At 37.2% G+C, this 22,668-nt stretch overlaps 1 protein-coding gene across 1 annotated transcript in view; it reads right to left on the bottom strand.

Moving 5' to 3' along the window:
* Positions 1–21,941, bottom strand: part of LOC149823457 (uncharacterized) — a 45,004-nt gene extending 23,063 nt beyond the window's left edge. Inside the window, exon 1 of the mRNA XM_090018848.1 lies at positions 21,838–21,941. The gene's annotated coding sequence lies outside the window, so the exon portion shown is untranslated. The remainder of the gene's footprint in view (positions 1–21,837) is intronic.
* Positions 21,942–22,668: the final 727 nt, after the last annotated feature.

The raw sequence follows: 22,668 nt of genomic DNA, 5'->3' as shown, positions 1-22,668 counted from the left end.
CTCACCTCTGAAACCATCTTGTTGACGAGGGGAGAGACGCTGGCTCTGATTCCACTCTGATGTAGTGGAGGTGTCGGCTTCCTCGTTCCTTGACGATCCTTGCTGATGGCGATGAAGGCGCGACTCTTTGATGCAGCCTTCACGAGTTTTGATGGCTGTTGTGAAAGGCACAACCCACACAGTCGTGCACAGAACAATAAAGGAAGCAGCAATGCCCACTACGAATGTGAGGCTTGATTTTATTTGTAATCAAATGATATTGAACCATATGCTGAATGTTAATGGAATGATAAATGACAAACTTTGAACAGTACTAAGCCAATGAAAGAACGACGGGAAAGAAAAAAAAAGGAACACTGCTGAGCAAAAGAAAGACTGTTGAAAAAAGGAAAAAATTGTGGTTATTCTTCCAATTCCTCTGCCCTACACGCAACCCTAGATGAGGCTTTTAAAAGCCTCGTCTGGATCTGGATTCGGGTCACGGGTCATGTGGTATGGGCCTGGGTCCATCCTGCCCTGCATCAAATCACCTTCCCGGGAAGAAACTTTGGGGCTTCGTGATGGGGACCTCTCTTGAACCAACATTGAAGCTCATCAAAATCGGAGGTGTTGAAAAGGCTCTTGATGGGGAAGACCGCCTTAAAGCTATTCATGGCCATCAAGTAAAGGTAGAAGATTGGGAAAGTAACCAATGAACAATGTTGACATTAAAATTTGTGTCAACATTGCTAAGTTTAGAAGGGCCAATAAAGCTTGGTTTTTCCTTAAGGATATGTATACCCAAAAGGATCTAGCTAGACAATTTTTTTGCCAATAAAAAATTAGTTCTACTAAACAAGAGGACATGAGTGTCCGCGATTATTTTAGTGTTTTGTCTCTCCTTTAGGACAAACTTGCCCTTCTTGAGCCTAAATAGGTGGCTCCGAAAGATATTGAAATGAGAACAAATTGAAAAAGAACACTTTTTTCAATTTCTTCATGGTCTTAGACCGAAATTTGAACAAGAGCATCTTTTTTTCATAGGAGCAAGGCCTTGCCTATCGAAGATGCCCTTGCCGAAGTATGCCAAGAGGAAACTCGTCTTGGCATGACTCATAAGAATGATGATATTTTGGTCATTACTAGATCGGGATCAAAAGTAAAAACCTATAGACCTCCTTACTTTGCCAAAAATAATAGATATGGAAATTGACCCAATTATAATAGTGGATATAGGAAGGGTGTTGTCACTATTGCAATGAACCGAGACATATTAGACCAGTTTGCCCTAAGCTTAAGGGTAAAGTGGATTTCGTTTGTGAAGAAGTACCAAAGAAGAAGAAATGAACAAAAACAGAGATATTAAAGATACTCTTAATCAAATTTCAGAGGCACTCCAACATCTTCTCAAGACATCCTCAACTTCGAGTGTCGCCATCGCATCATCATCATCTCCTCCAGGTACGTAGATTCTTGACTTCGGTGCTTCTTTTCGTATAATACCACATAAGAATATTCTTTCTCAAGTATATTTCAACCCCTCCTCATCTTATGTTTCAACGACCGATGGGACTTCGTTAAAAATCGAAAGCATTAGAACACGATTTAAAACATTCTCAAGATTTTCTTGTTCCAAAAATAAATTTAAATCTATTTTATCTATCAAATTTTCGATCATGGTTGCAAAGTCTCTTTTTCATCTAAAGATTGCACCGTGCAGGATCTCCAGTCAGGGAAGCTGATTGGGCAAGGCCATAGGAGAGGCGATCTATATTTTATGAATTTTTTTATTATTCCACCCAAGTCATTTTGTAATTTTACAAATGTAAAAAGCATTGATATTTGTCATAAGAGACTTGGCCACCCTAGCTTTTCAAAGATGTCTCTTTTCTCTTTTTTGGAAAATACATGTAATGAGAAAGACATAGCTTATAAAGATTGCATTTTTGAAAAAATGAAAGGAATTTCATTTTCTCAAAGAAATTTTGTGTCTACACGACCGTTTGCACTAGTTTATTTCGATGTATGGGGTCCCTCACCTATCATATCCAAAGGTGGCTTCTTATATTATGTGATTTTTGTTAATGACTCCACTAGATACATATGGATTTATTTCTTAAATCGTAAATCCGATATGTTCTCTTTCTTTAAAGAATTTCATGTAATGATTAATAATCAATTCTTAAGTAATCTCTCTATTCTAAGATCAGATTAGGGAGGAGAATATATGTCAAATGATTTTCAAGATTATTTAAGACAAAATGGAATTTGTCATCAAAGATCTTTCCCTAAAACACCACAGCAAAATGGTTTTACGAAAAAAAAATATAGACATAATAGAAACTACTAGGACTCTCTTAATTTCCAAGAATAGTCTAAAAACTTTTTGGGCCAAAATCGTTCTAACTTCAACTTAATTAATAGAACTCCTTCAACGTCATTGAATAATGTTTTTCCATTTGAAAAACTTTATAAAATGACTCTGAATTTTAAAAGATTAAAAATCTTTGGTTGTAAGTGTTATATTCTTACTCATAAGAATGATAAGCTTTCTCCAAAAGCTATTGAGTGTGTTTTCTTAGGATACGAAGAAAATAAAAAAGGATACTGATGTTTTGATCCAATAAATAACAAGCTTTTTATTTCAAAGGATGTTACCTTTCTTGAAGATAAAAATGGTTTTGAAAGTAAAGAATCAAAAGAAAACATTGATTACTCTTTTTTATTTGATCTATTACCCCGAAATAATAAATCTAACCCAATTGAAGTTCTTGAGTCCCTTGACAATAGTGTTAATCATAATGAATAATCTCTTAATAATGAGGATAATGGTCAACATGAAGATTTAAATAAACATATATCAAGTAATACACAAGTTTATATTAGAAAGGAAGAAGGTATTCATCTATGTGCACTCGACAAATTCTCTCAAAACACATCTTTAGAAGAATCTTCACATAGAAGATCAAATCGTATTTCTAAAGCACCAAATAGATTTGCATCCTATGACTCGTTTTCTCCACATTTTAGAGCATACTTAATAGTCCTTCACTCTTTCTATGAACCATCTCATTATAATGATGCCAAACAATATCCCCATTGGAACGAAGCTATGGAATTTGAACGTATCTCCCTCAAGCAAAGAAACTTATAGGATGTAGATGGGTTTTTAAAGTAAAAACTAAAAGTGACACGTCCTTAGAGAGATATAAGGCTAGGTTAGTGGCCAAAGGATATGCTCAAGAGTATGGGATAGATTATGATGAGACATTTGCCCCGGTTGCTCGAATGACAAGTGTTCGAGCACTCATTGCTATCGCATCTATTAAAAAATGGTCTATTTATCAATTAGACGTTAAAAATGTCTTTAAATGAAGATCTTGGTGAAAAAGTTTATATGGATCCTCTTCCCGACATGAATTTTAATAAAAATGTTTTAAAATTAAAAAAGACATTATATGATCTTAAACAAGCTCCTAAAGCTTGGTATGATAAATTCAGTAATGTACTAATTAATTTGGGTTTTGTTTCTTTTTATACTAACACTGTTCTTTTTGTTAAGAAAACAAGTAACTCTATTGTGAGCTTTTTTTTATATGTTAATGATATGATCATCACAGGAAATAACAAAGAAGGAATGAATGAAACTAAAACTATTTTAAAGAAAACTTTTGATGTGTCTGACTTGGTTTTCTTGAGATATTTTTTAGGTATTGAAGTGGCCTATTCACATAGAGGATACATACTCTCTCAAATGAAATTAGTTGTTGATATTTATACTAAGTCGGGGATTTCAAATGAAAAGAAATTGGAGACTCCAGAAGTTATAAATGCAAAATTAAGACTTGAAGATGGTGTTCTGCGTAACGATCCTACTCTCCATCGGCAATTAATCGGATCTCTTACTTATCTCTCTATCACCCAATCGGATATTGCCCATGCGGTTCATGCGGCAAGTCAGTTTCAACATGCCCCTACGACGGTTCACGTGGCAGCAGTAATGAGAATTGTGTGATATATCAAAAATACTATTTCCAAAGGGTTTTTCTTATCCTCTTCCTCATCTTTTGACTTGATTACTTATACTGATGCTGATTGGGAGGGTAATCCCAATGATTGAATCTCAACAATTGGTTTTTGTATTTTTTTAGAAGATTCGCTTATTTTTCGGAGGTGCAAGAAACAGCAAAAGGTATCTTTGTCGTCCACCAAAGTTGAATATTGTGTCATGGCATTTACAAACATGGAGATTATGTGGCTTAGAAGTCTTCTTAGTGATATAGGGATCATCATCTCAACTCCTTCAAAGATGTGTTGTGACAACAAAAGTGCGATCTACATAGGAAGCAATCATACATTTCATGAGCGCACTAAACATATTGAGATGGAATGTTACTATGTTCGTGATGAATATTTAAGAGGAACTATCTGTAATAACCGTGATTTTTATCATGTAAATAAACTTGAGATTTAGATCCTTAACTTGGTATAAGGATATTTTAGCGTCGTATTTGTTTATTTGTATTTGGATCTTCAAGGTTGGATTCTTAGTATCCTATTCGGATTTTCAATATTCCATTTGAATCTTAGCTAACATATCACAAACATTTTAATTGGATAACCAACAAGGGATTTTAGGCAAATGGATCAAATCTCTGATATTGGATCCTCAATATCAATGGTTATATTGGATATTGGATTCAGGATGAATTCAACGGGTCCGCGAAGTTTAAATTAAATATTAATGAGAAAATTTCTATTTTGGACCTATAACACTTTATTCGGATCCGTAGTAGCCTATGCGACGTTTGGATCCGCACTACTTCATTTGGATCCTGGACTTCAGAGATTTAAATATGGTAAGGGTCCAATTAAAATTCTAATTGGATCTTGGATACTGGATATTTTGAAATTTTAATGGAGATTGCACCTTCAAAACCATATTCGAAATCGTATCGAAAATTTTATAATGTTTTGGATCCTTGTGCGAATCCAAAATTTGCTTAATAGGATCCATAAATGTATTGGGTCCTGGATCCATAGTATCCATTAGGGCGTAGTCCAAATCAAAAGATTTGGATCCTTAGATCCGGATGGTTTTAAGTTGGACCCAAAGTTTAAATGGGTCGCGAGTCGCAGTCGATCCAAAGTCGCACATACATGTGCGTTAAAATGAAAGCACGATAAAAAAAATGTAAGGTTAAAAGAGAGGATTATGCAAACCCTAAAAAGGGTTTGCTTTTGAGTTAAATGAGAGAGGGTTTTCACGCAGCCGCTGGAGAATTGGGGTAACCGACCCCCACGATCTCCTCCCCGATTCTCTCTCTAACTGACCCTCACGCACTTTCTTTTTAACCCCATTCTCTCTTCCGTTATTCGCCATTTTCTTTCTCTATCTCCCTCCTTTCCTCTTACCGTCACACGACCAAGGACGAAGGGCGCACAACTACAACAAAGCTCTGCAAGGAAAAAAATGGGAAAAAAAACTCAACAGAGGTAGGTTTTTCCTATGGTTTTGCCGAGTGCTTGTTATTAGAATATGGACTAGATATGGATCCAATAAAGGATCCATATCCATTCACGAGTTTTGTATTCCAATGTAATATGTGTTGAGAGTAGGTGGTTTAAAGTTAAACCTTCTTAGTTTGGAGGTTATTTGAAAATTTTATTAAATATTGGACTTGGATGTAATTTATTATTTTGGACTCTCTCTATTTAACATAGAGAGAGCCCTAATGTCCACTAATTGAGTTTTGTCTTCATGTGCTGCCGTCTCTCTCTCTCTCTCTCTCTCTCTCTCTCTCTCTCTCTCTCTCTCTCTCTCTCTCTCTCTCTCTCTTCCTCCCTTCCTCCTCTCTCTCTCTCTCTCTAACCAGGGTTCGGTACAGCATCCTACATCATTCTACATGGTATCAGAGCATCGATCGTGGGATCTTACTCGATCGTGATCAAACTGTTGCCGAGTTTCTCCCTGCACCAACGAAGAATTTTTTTTCTTCTTCAGGTTAGCTGGTTGTGTTTTCTGTGTAAGATCTGATAACAGATCTGGGATTTGACCAAGGTCATGGCCCAGATCTGTCATCAGATCTAAGGAACAGGATGCGTGCCTCTAGTTTCCTGTTTTTTTTTCTCCGTGATTCTCTGTTGCCGTGATATCCCTGCTGTGATTCCCTGTTGCCGTGATTTCCTGGTGCCGTGATTCCCTGTTGCCGTGATTCCCTGCTGTGATTACTATTGCTGTGATTCTTGTTGCCGTGATTTCCTGCAATCTTCTTGTCGATATTTGTTTATTTCTTGTCGTGACTTCCTGCTATTTGGGAGAAACAACAATTGCACTTGTTGTGCTGTGCTGGTGATTAAGATATGACTGTCGAGCTCTATATGTCTGGGAACAGCCTCTGGTATGATTCAATTTATGCATATACAGAGTTGTGTTGGTCGTGACTTCCTGATGTGCTGAAGAAAAATTATATTTTGGAACTATTAGTCATGTGTATGGGCTGCTGTTCACTACTGTCGTGGAAACTGTGTTGAGAAAGTAACTTTGTTGTGGGCTGCGGTTTCTTATTGTCGTGGTTTTGTGTGTGTGAACAGCTGCTGGTTGTCGTGTGAATGTAACACACGCTATCCCCTGTATTGGTTGAAGTCTCTCCAGTTTTTTTTTTTTTTGCTGAAATAGAAGTATATCTTCAGTATGGCTGAAAGTTCGAAATGTGATTCCAAATTGGAACATGTTGGAGAGTATAAGGCATTTGTCAATCCCTTTTCGTATGGATCTTCTGTAAGGTTGAATGAAACTAACTATGCCAGGTGGTCCAGAACGTTCATGATGTCAGTATCTGAACATCGTAGAAAGCATATCTTGCTGGAAGAAGAACCCATTGAAAAATTGGGAAAATATGCTACCTGGGATGAAGATAATGACATAGTTATGTCATGGATCATGAATAGTGTTGAAACTCATATTGCAGATGGTTTAATTTATTATAATACAGCCAAGCAGATGTGGGACAATCTTAGAGATACGTATTCACAAGAGACTAATGTGAGTCGTATCCTGCAAGTCGAACAAGAGATATATAATTTACAGCAGGGAGATCAGACCTTGGCCCAGTATTATGCATCAGTAAAAGCTGTGTTTGAAAGACTCAATGCTCACAGGCCTCTTTGTTGCTCGAAGCAGAAAGATCATCAAGAAAAGACTATGGTTGTTCGGTTTCTTACAGGTTTATCTTCAGAATTTTCTGTTGCAAAAGTCCAAATGTTGACTGGATCAGATGTACCTACTCTTGCTGATGCATATAATCGCCTGAGTAGACTTGCGATATCTCTTCCACAATCACAGCCTGTTACCCAGTCATCTGCTCTAGTTGTCTCTTCTGGTTATGGGCGTGGAAATATTCAGAATATCAGAGGACGAGGTCGTGGACGAGGTATGGGAGGCAGAGGAAAGCTTCAATGCACATTCTGTGGAAAATCTGGACATTTAGAAGATCGGTGCTGGGATAAACATGGCCGGCCAACCTCTTCCTCATCAAATTCTTATGCTCCTAAAGCAAATGTTACTACTCTTGAGGCAACAAAGGTACAAGAAAATATCTCTGCTAGTGACAGTAGTATCACCCTCAGTCGTGCTGAATATGATGAGCTGATAGCCCTTCGTTCTGTGAGTTCCACTCCTCCTGTAGCTGGTGTTGCCTATTCAACAGGAAATCATCTACATCCAACTAACAATAAGTGGATTATTGACTCCGATGCATCCAGACATTTGTGTGGAAATTCTCTTGTTTTTCAGATCTAAAGGATATTAATGCTCATCGAGGAGTCTCATTAGCCGATGGGAGTTCCTCCCCTGTTGTTGGTCAGGGAAATATTTCTATATCCTCCTCATTACAGTTGCAAAATGTTCTTCATGCTCCAAACTTTCCTCTAAGTTTACTCTCTGTTAGTTGCCTTATAAAAGAACAAAACTGTAGAGTAATATTTGATCCGATGGGTTGTCATTTTCAGGATTTGCTGACGGGAAAGAAGATTGGTGGAGGCTATGAAGCAAATGGAGTTTACTACCTACATCATCCAATGGGTAATGTTCATGCTGCCGTGGAACATTCATCCAGTCCTGTTCAGTGGCATCGTCGTCTGGGCCATCCTTCATTGTCAAAGCTTTGTTCAGTCTTTCCTCAAATTCCTTCCACCACATCATTTCAGTGTGAAGCTTGTCAACTGGGCAAGCATCATCGAAGCTCGTTCCCTTCAAGTCAGAGTCAGTCTAGTAATAAAGTTTTTGAACTTCTTCATGCAGATGTATGGGGTCCTAGTAAGATTCCTACTAGGACTCAGTGTCGTTACTATTTTGTTATTGTTGATGATTTTTCTAAGTTGTCATGGGTGTTTTTAATAAAGGAACGATCTGAAGTTCCACGTATTATTCAATCCTTAATTCTTGAAATAAAAACTCAGTTTGAATCTATTGTCAAGATTGTTCGCACTGATAATGCTCTCGAGTTTAAATCAAAAGGTCTGTTACAATTTTACCAAGATAATGGCATCCAACCCCAAACTTCCTGTGCCTATTCTTCTCAACAAAATGGGGTGGCTGAGCGAAAACATCGGCACTTGCTTGATGTTGCCAGGACTATTATGATTCAATCCAATGTTCCTGCGTTATACTGGGGTGATGCGATTACCACTGCTTGCTATCTGATCAACCGCATGCCTTCGTCTTCTGTGGGCGATCAAATTCCATTTCATATCCTAAAACCTAATGCCCCACTCTTTTCTTTTTCACCCAAAATATTTGGATGTGTTTGTTTTGTACATAAACTTGGCCCTGACCGTGATAAATTAGCTGCTCAAGCTACAAAATGCATATTTATAGGTTATCCCAAAAATCAAAAGGGATATCGATGTTATGATCCTATTTCTCGCCGAGAGTATGTCAGTGCGGATGTATCTTTCTTGGAATCCACTCCATATTACTCCAGTACCGGTTCCCCACTGCAGGTTGATCCAGCTGAGTTATTTCCATTACCTATACCTCCTTTTCTGTTGGAATCTGTGCCCTCATTACCGAACCAAACTTCATCCGCTTCCAGATTTAATAATCCTCCATTGGTATATGTGCGTAGAGCTCCATCTCCGCAAGAGCCTTCATCTTCTTCCCCTGAGGTAAGTTCTACTGACAATAGTGATCTTCATGATGATGATAACAGGCCTATTGCTCTACGAAAGGGGACACGACAATGTACCTTATATCCCATATCTCATTTTGTCTCCGATGTCAGAATTGGAAATCAGATGAAGTCTTTCATTTCAGCCTTATCTGCTGAAACTATTCCACTGAACTATCGACAGGCAGAACTTGATAATCGATGGAAACTGGCTATGCAAGAAGAAATGGATGCTTTAGTATCTCAGCATACATGGGATCTAGTTGATTCCCCAACAGATGCTGACATTGTTGGATGTAAATGGGTATATACAATAAAGTACAAATCTGATGGTTCTATTGAAAGGTACAAGGCCAGATTAGTAGCAAAAGGGTATACTCAGACATATGGAATTGATTTCTTTAAAACCTTTTCTCCTGTTGCACGGATGGGTACGATTCGTCTTGTTCTCTCAGTAGCTGTTCAGCATGGTTGGAGTTTGTACCAATTAGATGTGAAGAATGCGTTTCTATATGGGGATCTATCTGAGACTGTTTACATGCAACAACCTCCAGGATTCGAGGTTGAGGGGGAGTGTCAGAAAGTGTGTAGATTGAGAAAGGCGATTTATGGTTTGAAACAGAGTCCTCACGCATGGTTTCAAAAGTTGTTTGAAGTGATGTCACGCTTTGGCTTTAATAGGTCAGCAGTCGATCATACACTATTTATCAAGAAAACTAGCTCTGGCATAGTTGCTATGGTGGTATATGTGGATGACATTATTCTTACAGGAGATGATGTGAAAGCCATTGAAGCCACAAAGGCTCATCTTCAAAAACATTTTGTTACAAAAGACCTTGGTTCACTGAGGTATTTTCTGGGTATAGAAGTTGCCAGGAGCCGTGAAGGGATGGTTTTGTCTCAACGGAAATATGTTCTTGACTTATTAAAGGAAACAGGAATGTTGGGAGCCAAACCAGCAAATATTCCCATGGACCATAAAGTTCAGTTGTTTGAAGAAGCGTCAAAAACGGTTGATAGCAAAAGCTATCGCTCCCTAGTAGGGAAGCTACTGTATGTGACTGTGACCAGACCGGATATTGCTTTAGCAGTAAGCAAGGTTAGCCAGTTTATGGACAAACCAACTGAGGTACACTGGAATGCAGCTATTATGATTCTCAGATATCTAAAATCTTCTCCTGGAAAGGGGTTATTGTTCAGGAAAGGTGGAACTCTGGAGATAGTGGCCTATTCTGATGCTGACTATGCAGAATCTGTAGTGGATAGAAAATCTACCACAGGATTCTGTGTGTTTCTGGGAGACAACTTGATCTCGTGGAGAAGTAAGAAACAAAATGTGGTTTCTAGGTCAAGTGCAGAATCAGAATATCGGGCTATGGCCCAAACAGCTGCTGAAATGATGTGGGTTCATACTGTTCTTCATGATCTTCAGGTGAAGGTTTCATCTCCTATGACCATGATGTGTGATAACAAGGCTGCAACATATATAGCAAACAATCCTGTCTTTCATGAGAGAACAAAGCACATTGAGGTTGATTGTCTCTATGTAAGAGATATGGTTCAAGCTGGACATATCAATACCAAATATCTTAAGTCAGAAGATCAAGTTGCAGATATGTTTACAAAACCCCTTGCTAGACCAAATTTCTCAAAATGTTGTGACAAGCTGAACATGATTGATATCTATGCTCCAGCTTGAGGGGGAGTGTTGAGAGTAGGTGGTTTAAAGTTAAACCTTCTTAGTTTGGAGGTTATTTGAAAAGTTTATTAAATATTGGACTTGGATGTAATTTATTATTTTGGACTCTCTCTATTTAACATAGAGAGAGCCCTGATGTCGACTAATTGAGTTTTCTCTTCATGTGCTGCCGTCTCTCTCTCTCTCTCTCTCTCTCTCTCTCTCTCTCTCTCTCTCTCTCTCTCTCTCTCCTTCCTCCTCTCTCTCTCTCTAACCAGGGTTCGGTACAGCATCCTACATCATTCTACAATATGTATTACTAATTCAGGGCACTTTTGTCCATGTAAAAAATATTGTAACCCTATTAAGACTAATGAAGCATTACCGCAGCCAAAAAGATAATTCTGGCTGCCGATTTCTGAAAGCTCTCTCCTTCCTCCTTGTTCTTTCTTATATTTTCAACAGAGCACGACAGTCCATCGGCAATTTTATCATGGTATCTTTGCAGTAAAACTAGTGTCCAATGGTTTTCTTTCAGAGTCTGTCTCACCTTCATTACTAAAGGACAAAGTGTGTCCCAGTTGTCAGGTCTGCAAGAGTCATGTACTTCCCTTTCATCAAATAAATAAAAGAGCTTATATACCTTTTGAAATAATATGTTTTGATGTTTGGGGCCCAGCCCCCAATCCTTCCTCTTATGGAAGCAAATATTATGTATCCTTTATTAACAGTTTCTCTCGTTTTACCTGGATATTCTTTATGAAGCATAAATCAGAAGTTTTTCTTATTTTCCGTCATTTTCATGCCTACGTTAAAACTCAATTCTCCCAAAATATTCAAATTCTCCAATATGATGGAGGTGGTGAGTATTCCTCCGAAGAACTTTTAGACTTTCTCCAAGATAATGGGATATAATATAGAGTTTCTTGCCCGTACACTCCACAACAAAATGGAATTGTTGAACTTAAACATAGACATATTATAGAGAGTGCAATGAGTATGATGCATGGTTGTAACTTGCCTATTAATCTTTGGACAGAAGCTTTTCATACTGCTACTTATGTGATAAATTGTCTTCTTATGCCTATTCTTGAAGATCAGTCTCCCTATTATGTTCTATTTGGTGTACATCCTGATTATGATAATTTACGAGTTTTTTGATGCACATGTTATGTACACATTGATAAATCCATGAGAACCAAATTTCAGGACAAGGCCTCTATATGTCAATTTGTAGGTTATGCAGATGAACACAAGGGTCACAGGTGCTATGATCCTGCCAATAAGAAGATCAGAATTTCCAGAAATGTTGTTTTTGATGAAAATAGTTTTCTGGGAAATGAAGGAGACGTCAATCGTGAACATATTGATGTAGTTGCTAATTGGTATGATCCATGGCTCAGTGCTGAACTTATTTCACATGTTGTCGAACATACTATTTTGACCCCTGAAAGCATACATGGTGAGAAGGTTTCAGGTGATGCACCACAAACAAAATGTCTGAAATACAAAGGTAATGTCTATACCAGGAGACCCAGAGAGCAAACAAATGTACCTGTTGGAGAACACGTGGCATTGTCTGATAACAGAGAAGCACCAAGAAGATCAGGCAGGATAAGGCATCCTATTGAAAAATGGGTTAGTTATGACAACTTTTCTATGGATTTTCAGGTTTTTCTATCCAAGATTGAAAAACACGATGAACCACTTGGTTTTTATCATGATATCGAATCCAACAAATGGATTGAAGCGATGAATGAGGAGATCGAGGCACTCCATGAGTGTCAAACATGGGAGATAGTTGGTCGTCCTCCAGATAAAAAAGTTTTTGGTTCAAAATGGGTATATAAGATTAAATATAAACCGAATGGTAGCATTGAACGATACAAGGCACGTCTTGTTGCCAAGGGTTTCACTCAAGAATACGGTCAGGATTATGATGAGACATTCAGCCCAGTGGTGAAAATGGGAACTATTCGCATTATACTTGGCCTGGCAATTGAACATAGGTGGACCCTTAGTCAGCTTGATGTTAAAAATGCATTCCTTCATGGGGATTTAAAGGAAGAGGTCTATATGAAGCAGCCTCAAGGTTATGCAGAGGGAGACCCAAAAGAATATGTATGCAAATTAACCAGAGCTTTGTATGGTTTGAAGCAAGCCTCCAGGTCATGGTTTGAAAGCTTCTCCTTAGAGATTCAGAAGCACGGTTTCTTTCGTTCCCAACTAGATCATTCTTTGTTAATATACAGGAATGGTACCACTATGGTTTTCTTACTTATATATGTTGATGATATTGTGATCATTGGTAATGCTCCAGACCACATTCAACGAATTAAAGCTTTATTGAGTATGTGGTTCAAAATGAAAGATCTTGGGAAACTGAGATATTTTCTTGGTGTAGAGGTGGACAGACAAGATGGAAAAATGTCATTAAGTCAACACAAATACACTCTTGATCTTCTGGCTAAAGCAGGAATGACAGATTGTAAACCTCCACCCACACCTAGTGTTGTCAACCAAAAGCTAAGTATTTGTGATGGTGAGTTATATCCTGATGCAGTAAGTATCGCAGTTTAGTGGGTATGTTACAGTACCTTACTTTTACTAGACCAGACATTGTATATTCTGTTAATCAAGTATCTCAGTTCATGCATGAACTGAAGAATGGTCCCATGGATGTTGTCAAATGCATCATTCGCTATCTAAAAGGAACGGTGGGTGATGGACTCACATACATTCAATCTTCATGGAAGTCACCAAAACATGACATATTGGCCTATACAGATGCAGACTGGACAGGGGATCCAGATGAGAGGTCTGTTTCAGGATACTGTGTTTTCATTCGAAGAAATATTGTCTCATGGAGTAGCAGAAAACAGAAGGCTGTGGCAAGATCTAGCATAGAGGCAGAGTATACATCTATGGCAGCTACCACTGCAGAAGTGACCTGGATTAGGCACCTACTTACAGAGATGGGAGAGGATATCTCAAATTCGACACTTATGTGTGATAATAAAAGTGCTATACAAATTGCATTCAATCATATTCATCACAGCCGGACTAAGCATATTGAGATTGACCAACATTTCATCAGACAAAGAGATTGAACCAGTTTATGTGCCTTCAAAAGACCAAGTTGTTGATATGTTTACAAAAGGTCTTATAAGTCACCGTTTCCGGTATCTGAAGGACAAGTTGCACATGGTTCACTCCCATGCACAACTTGAGGGAGGGTATTAGAATATGGATTGGATATGGATCCAATAAAGGATCCATATCCATTCACGGGTTTTGTATTCCAATGTAATATGTATTATGCAGGGCACTTTTGACCATGTAAAAAATATTGTAACCCTATTAAGACTAATGAAGCATTACCACAGCCAAAAAGATAATTCTTGCTGCCGTTTCTTGAAAGCTCTCTCCTTCCTCCTTGTTCTTTCTTATATTTTCAACATAGCATGACAGTCCATCAGCAATTTTATCACTTGTCTCAAGCCCGAAATATGGTATTGCTCAGCGCATTAGAGAAGGTTCAGCCTATAAGGGCAGAATCTTGGTTCTGTCAGCGTGCCTATATAGATTTTGTTTTTCTGATTTAGCACGTATCAATTTTGGGAAAGTCGGTATTGAAGTTTTATTTTTGTTTAAATGTGAATTTGTTCTTCTGTAGGTGAACCGACACCCATAGAGGGTTGTTTTTGTGTTAAAATAGATTTGGTGTTCTGAATTTTTTTATAAAGGAGTTTTACCTACTGTTGTATTTTCTTTCTTTGCGTTTCTCAGTATAACCTAAGTGGTGGGTGTTTTTATACACATAGTTTTATCTATAAAATCGTTCGTGTGGAGCATACTTAGACTTATTATGGGTACAGAAACCATCCGGTTACAGGAAATATCGATGGTTCATGTGGGTGAATTTCTGGAAAATCTTCCCAAGAATCTAGTGGTGAATAGTACTATTAATGGGTATCAAACAGTGATCGTTACCGTAGGTGGGTGAGTTGCATGTTCTATTCTCGTATTTGAGGTTTTTGATCTGTGCAGAAAACATTGAATAGATGTATAAGATACCATTTTCCATGTTACGAATACATGGAAAAAAAAATCCCATTCCATGGTTTTTGAAAGGGTTCTATGTTGTTCCGTTTCACACAGAGTTCCTGATTAGATGTATAGGATAATATTTTTTTCTTAGTTGGTCCAGCCACTAGAATAGCATCTTGAGTGTTAGTACCTCTAAAGTTTTATTTTTGTTATGTACATAATCACACTTTAGCACTGGTTGACGATATGGGGTTAAAGTTTAAACACTGTTGGAATTATTTATCATCAGTAACTACTAAATTCATTAAGGCTCAGATTCCTTAAGCGTATGCTAAGAGATTTATTTTCCTTAAACTATCGCAGGTGCTATTATCTTAATATATAGATTTTAGCATGTTTTGATTATTTTCCATGCTAACTATACCACATGTTCTGAAATTGTAATCACGTGTTCTGATTAATTTCCTTGCTTAAACTACCACAGGTGCTAACATTTTAATGTTCAGATTATTTTCATGTTCTGAGTATATTCCCATACCCAAATTATCGCATGTTCTAAATTTTAATACTCAGATTATCGTGTATTCCAAATTGTGGGTTAGCACATGTCAATTTGTGATAGCACAAAAACATGTACAGAACGTTTAGAGATGCCTTAATGCTTGAAGTAGGAAGTGTTGAACTCACTAAATAAAACTAAAGGTATATTGTATGATGAGTATATAAAAAAAAAGGTCCTAATTGTGGTTTACTCATGCAACCAATTATTCAGATTCATACTTTTGACCACATATTTGCAGCGAAGTTGACCTGAAACTTGGTTCCATTAGCAATGGCATACTCGTTTATGAGAATTGTGAGATATGATGCTAGTAATTGTATTAATAGATGCTATCTCACTAATACCTCTTGATTGTTAATGATTAAAAATACATCTTGCTTTGAAATACATCATTGGTTTCTTTTTCTACTTAGACTTGATATACAATTGGTTCTGAAATATTGATTGTGCCTACGATGTTTTTTTCACTTGTTATGCTGCTTATCTCTGATTGCTTACATGCCTATTTAGTTGCATATTCTCTCATGATCAAATGCCTATTAAGTTGCATATTCTCTTATCATCAAATGCCTATTAAGCTGCATATTCTCTTATGTTTAAATGCCTATTAAGCTGCTTATTCTCTATTGGACAAATGCATGTTAAGTTGCATCTTTTTATGAAGTGCAAATGCCTAATAAACCACTTATTTTCTGAAATTATCAAATGCCAACAAAGTTGCATATCTTGTGGAATGTTAAAATGTGAATGTGTTTGAAGAAAAGCATATAGTTGTGTTACCAAATCTTTGAGATTACACTGCATACTCTCTAATGGAAACAAACGGGTCTTTGTTTATTTGGCAAGAGTTGTTAATGCACATCACCATATGTTGGGACGTCACAAGTCAAAACCTAATGGTATGTTGTGGCAATTTGCTATTGAAAAATATATATATATATATATATATATATATATATATATATATATATATATATATATATATGATGATGATAAATGATGATCTGGTAATCGAGCCTGACTGGTTTAAAGGTACCGGGGCATCCGCGCTCGACTGGTTTTAAGGCACCGGAGCACTCAGAGGGTGAGTTTGGAAAATCTTGCCTAATGGGTAATATGGGTTGGGTACCTGATGCGGGTACTTGGGTTGATGAGCTTGCACTCAATGTCAATAAAACTGGTGAAAAACTTAAATTTAATTTTTGTGAGCCTGACTGGTTTAAAGGTACCGGGGCATCTGTGTTTGACTGGTTTAAAGGTACCGAAGCACTCTGAGTGGGTTAGTACAATCAAATAGACAAAAAAAATTTGCCTTGTATACCCTTGTAAGATCACAAAGGGTGGGGATCTACTACTATGGTAGTAAATTTTGGGGAAACGCCCCTGTACTTTGAAAAATTTAAACAAATGAAAAGATCAACCCACTCAGATTCGGACTTACCTTGGAGAAGGTAAGTGGTACAAAACTATGGGGACATGTGTTTCTTGCTTCAAGTGAAAATGTCTCGTTGGTCCCCAGTCCTCAGAGTTGGGGGACCCAGACTACCAATGTGTCCTAGGTGGTAGCTCTTTGTTCTTCTGCAGAAGTTAGGGATGCATCCTGTTTTGGTTTGAGGCCTTTGGAAGGTTCTCTCGATCACTGGCGGCTCTCTTAGGATTTACAGTTTCAGTTAGAATGTTCGGGTTAATAAAACACCAATGCATAATAAACCCCTGAATGTTCTCTTCTGAAATAGTTGCCTTGGCCCGTGTGTACCCGCAGGATAATTCAAGAAAAACATTAAATAAAAACATCTTGGACCCATCAATTGAATAAGAGATCGTCAGGTTTGCGCTTTAACTTGTTAATGGTTACTTTTGGCATATGGTTATTTAGATTAACATGAAATAAACTCTCTATATCTGTGAGTTTGATTTGAGCCTGCTTTTGTTCACATATGCTAGTTAGAGACTTATAATTGTGAGATCGAACAAAACATTGGGAGCTTTATACTTGAACTTGTTTACTTGTGATTAAAAAATTGATCATGTGATTAAGTATCTAAACCAGTGTTACTTATTTGATTAGATGTTAATTCCTGTTATGTTTTGTGATTTAGAATTTGTGCTATGCAGTAAATTAGTCTCATGTTAATTATTTCTTAGTGCCATGCTTAGTACCATTCTTTACTAGATATAGTTAATCAAACAATTGCATACTTGTTACACAGTACTTCTGCAAAAATCATAGTAATTACCTACTTAGACAGTTGTAGTCTAATTCCAATCAATTTACCATTTTTCAGGTAAAGAATAGAACATCATAAGTGGCTGTGGGATGAAGCTTCGATCGAGATGTTGATTTATTGTGTTCCAGTGACATCTCGGATTAAATTTCAATTTATTATTTTTCCTGTTATTTGGAAACTCTGATGTCATTGTTTAATAAATGTTGTTGCTTGAACACTCCTGTAATGCGCCTGAATGCTTAACTCAATGAAATGATTGTTTCCGCTGTTATAAAAAAAAATCCTCAAAATTTGGGTTAAAATTTTGGGGCGTTACACTATCACTTTGCCCTATGTCAGCTCGGAGTATCAGTTGACTGACTTCTTCACCAAAGCTCTTCCTGCTCCTCATTTTCTATTTCTTCTTAGCAAACTTTCGGTTCTCTCCCCGTACAGTTTGAGGGAGCGTCTTAAAAATATATATACATAATATATATATATATATATATATATATATATATATATATATATATTTGTTTATTCTAAAATACCCGATAGGGGTATTTCGGTCTTTTCATATATAAAATAAGTTGTTTATTAAAACAACTTATTCTAGGTTTTATTTTATTATTTTATTATTTTATTTTTTTATTTTTAATTTCTTGTTTTTTCCATTTTGGGAACCATTGGGGACCCCACATATGGAGTCGTTGGGGCTCCCCAACAACTACATTGTGGAAGCCCCAATGACTCCCTCTCTCTCATTTTGTTGTGCATATAAAGGGGTGTTCCCCCTCTCATTTGTAAGAAGTTCTCTCACTCTCTCTCAATAATATTTCTTCTTTTTATGCCTTTTGGCATTTCCCCTTTGTGGGTTTATGTGTTTGCACTTAAAGTGTTTGTGTAATCTTCTTTGTTCTTGTCCATTGTTGGACCTACAAGTGTTTTTCACTTATTATTTGTATTTTCGCTTATTTCATTACAATATATATATATAATATATATATATATATATTGTATGTTTTGCAATAGGTAATGCTCTCTAGGGGCATTTTGGTCTTGTTATTTTCGTGTAAATAGTGACTGTCCACTAGGGACAATATTGTATTTTTGTTCTTTATTTTATTTTTGTTTTTATTATATAGTGTAGGGGGTCTATATGACTGTTAGAACAGTCCAACTAATTGGAACAACGACTGCCTATGGGAATGCCTCTATTAAATGCCCATATTGGCTCTATATACAGTGCCTTTCTCCTCTTTGTAAGGTAATGCTTCTCTTAAGCATTCATGCTCAATAAAATAAATATTTTTTTATACTTTGTGTTCCTATATTTAGTTCTTTGATGTTTTGAATGCACTTAGTGCTTGTGTAATGCCTTTGTGCTTTTGTGTTGTCATTTAGTTGGATTTGTGTATGTGCTTGCACACTTTGTGTTTATGACCTTATAAGCCCTTAGCGACCCTCGTTTTGTATTTCTGCATATTTCATTACAATCTGTCCATCTATTTGGAAGAGGTCTTTCACTAGATTAGACTTTATTTTCAAAATTCAAATGCAACACCCTTTTGATTTGCGAAATTTGAATGAAAACGGAAAGGGCAAGCTCCACACAGTCAACCAAGGAAGCCAAAAATACACAACTATAGGATGTCATCTACAGCAAAGAATAGAAGATAGAGGATGGGGAATTGAAAGAACTACTAACAGAATGATGCTAAGAAAATAGCACCCCTCAAATTAACTAGGAACATTAACAAGCAAATTTACACAATTGTCATTTGTTGTTAGTGACAAAGAATAAGATCATCAACCACATTATAATCACCTATGCGATCAGCAAGTAGTTGAACCACCTAATCTCACTGAGGATGTTATATTAGCAACCCTCACTATTACAGTAGGCAAGATAACATGGCTCTTTTGATGTGCCAAGCCATATGATTTGTATCAGCACTTCCAGACAGTCAAGTTTGATTAACAGGTCTCAAAGATGATGCTCTGCTTTTTAAAAAAACTCTTACAAATTGTGATCGGCATATAAAGATAGAGTATTCTTATAATGAGCAAACCCTGATGGAAATATCAAAAATACTTCCAATAAATATATAATAATAAGAAACAACTTAAGATAGACTAACCAGAAAACCTTTTCTTTTATGTTTTTTCATATTCCCCCAAGAAATATGTTACTAGTTGAGTTTAACTTAATCATGTAAATCTGTTCTTGTTAAGGTCAAATATACAAATACATTCTAAACTGATTCATGCACCAATGTAAACACTTGAATAGGATCTCATCACTTTGATTCCACCTGCTCTTGCTGTCATTTTGCAAGAAGTCTTAGCAACACATAGGTCAATCTAACAACTTGATCAACAATTACTAAAATCATTATTTGTGAAATTTCTTCCCAAAGAATCCGCCCATTGATCTCTGATTTATGTCTCCACTACAATGTTCAGCTTCGGTTCAAAATACGGGCAGCCAATTTCCATTCACAACAATTAGATGCACATCATTGAAGCTTATGGTTTAAAAAGTGGATGATGGAAAGTTTATATGTTGATCCACCACTGCATAACCGTATCCACAACATACACAGTTATAGATTTGCATACAGTATACGCCCATCAATTCCTAAGAAATACAAAAAATAAAATGAAAAGAAAATAAAAGTTCTCATTCTATGTTATTGTAGCATCCACATAAATTTGACAATCAAATATGAATTTCTGAGAACTAAGAATCTGTTTGATTCACTTGACAAATGCCACCTGGACACACCAGGTGGCGTTTGTCCAGGACCTGGGTACGACTCAGGTCCCATTGCACTCCTTTGAAACAAAAGGAGCAGGAAGCAAGCAGTCCCTGCCCAGGCTGCATGGTCCGCATGTATCAAACAGGGGACAGCACCCGTGCAGGGACCGGTGTGTCCCCACAGGGGTGCATCCTGCAATTCAAACACGCCTTAAAAGAAATGGAAAAAAAGACAAGGAAAACTGAATACTCTTGCAACCCAAAAAACATCAGAAAAAAACACAAATTTTGAGGCAAGGTTCCTTCCACGACCTATTTCGAACTGCCATACTCATTCCAAATTTGAAACAAGTTAAACGGCCATCATTCAATGGCATTACAGCACTAACTATATATATATAACAGATCAGAGCTTGGGGATCCAGATCGGACCATCGTCATAGTTCTATTTTCTTTCTATTTGTCTTTTCATTATTGTCAGTTGTTTGGGGATGAAGGAAATTAATGTAATTGGGAAGAGAATTGGTTAGACTAAGTCAATAAATATCTATGTCATATTCCATTTCAAGTGAATAAAGGATCGATCTTTTCTCCCTCATTCTTAACCTCTTTGAGGACCTGGCCTAAGGCAAGGGAGACGACTCTCTCTCTCTCAAACCCTACGAGGACGCCACCCAAGAGGGACGATCTCTCCCTCTAGGGATGCCCACCTCTCTCTCTCTCTCTCTCTCTCTCTCTCTCTCTCTCTCTCTCTCGCGCGCGCGCGCGCGCGCGCGCGCGCGAATACAGCTTGTAGGTTTGCTCGCATATTTCCATTTGTATGTTCTTATCACCCTGCACACACACACACGAAGCAAAGAAAAAGGAAACAGAAGAAATCTGTATATTCTTTCTCCTAGCATCACAAATATTACGAAAAAATCATAGTAAACAAAACCAAAATTTTGAGGCAGCTTTCCTTCCAAACCTGTTCTCAAATACCAAACTCATCCCAAATTCTAAAAAAGGAAAAAAAATAAAAGGAAATCCATGAATCGAGAAGAAGAAGATGTATACACCCAAACCAGAAATTCTGAATCTAACGTTCCCTTTTTTTATTTTCATCGGCCACAAAGCACAAATATATCGTTACTTCCACATCCTAATCCAAAGAAAACTAACTTTTTTTCCCGCAGGTAACATAGCTAAGCCAAACAGAAAGCGCACACACACATAGTTCGTATCTTTCTCATCAAGATTTTCCATGATCAAAAAAGGCAGCAAAATCGGTTCTCGTAATCTCATCAAACAGATAACTTGAGAGAACGATATCAGCAGATCAGAATCCCGCAAAAGAAACATAACAAAAGAAAACTGAAAGGGGAAAACGTAAAACCAACGCAACAGAGAGATGCAATCGAAGATGAAGAATTTGCAGAGAGAATCCTAACCTCTTGGTTTTCCCTTCCCTTCCCTTTTCGGACGAAGACCCCCAGGGACATAAAACCTTCGTCAGCCACGAGAGGCGATCTTATACATGACGTAGCATAGAGTTACCCTCCTTGGGGTCTCAACGAGCGCCACGTATTTAAACACGTGCGGTTCCTATCCTCATGTTTGTCAGCATCATTTAACGTCCGAGTCCGACGGAGTGCAAAGACTTAAGTACCATTTCTTCATTGATGCCATAAAACGATGATTCTAAAAAAAAGCCATGGCAAAGACTTAAGTACCTGAACATGATTATTTATTTAAGATCCAATCTGCAGGATTATTCGAGAAAGGAATCACCAAAGAAGAAGTCATGAACATCTATCATCTTTGTCTCCTTTCTCTTTTTTGCCAATGTACATATTCATCAGGCGATCCTGCATTGCTCTATCAAGTATCGACCGACTTGCATATGGACTGTAGTATGGTTCAACTTGATGTGTTATGAAGTCTGATTTAAAATTTTTGCTCTTACGGGACGATCCGGGGGCTTCCTCCAGCGCGGGTTTTTTTGGTGCCTTGTATAAATTATTTCTTTTTTTCCCTCTTGTAACTGTCGAAAAAAAGTAATAAAGTGTTTTGTTTGATCATAGCGCTCATATATTTCTTTCAATTGTTTCTTGCTCAAAGTTTTTATAACACTCTTTTCCGCGAATTTTTTTTTTTGGCTACGCGATTTTCGTAAATCGCTACTCGATTTAGCGATTTTTTTAATTTTTTTTCGCTATGCGATTTTCGTAAATCGCTACTCGATATAGCGATTTACGAAAATCGCATAGCGATTTGCCATT

The sequence above is a fragment of the Nuphar pumila genome, chromosome 10, assembly GCF_984573655.1.
Source record: "Nuphar pumila chromosome 10, dmNupPumi1.hap1.1, whole genome shotgun sequence".
NCBI classification, from domain to species: domain Eukaryota; kingdom Viridiplantae; phylum Streptophyta; class Magnoliopsida; order Nymphaeales; family Nymphaeaceae; genus Nuphar; species Nuphar pumila.
The sequence above is the reverse complement of the archived record's forward strand: the minus strand, read 5'-3'. Positions and strand labels throughout refer to the sequence as shown.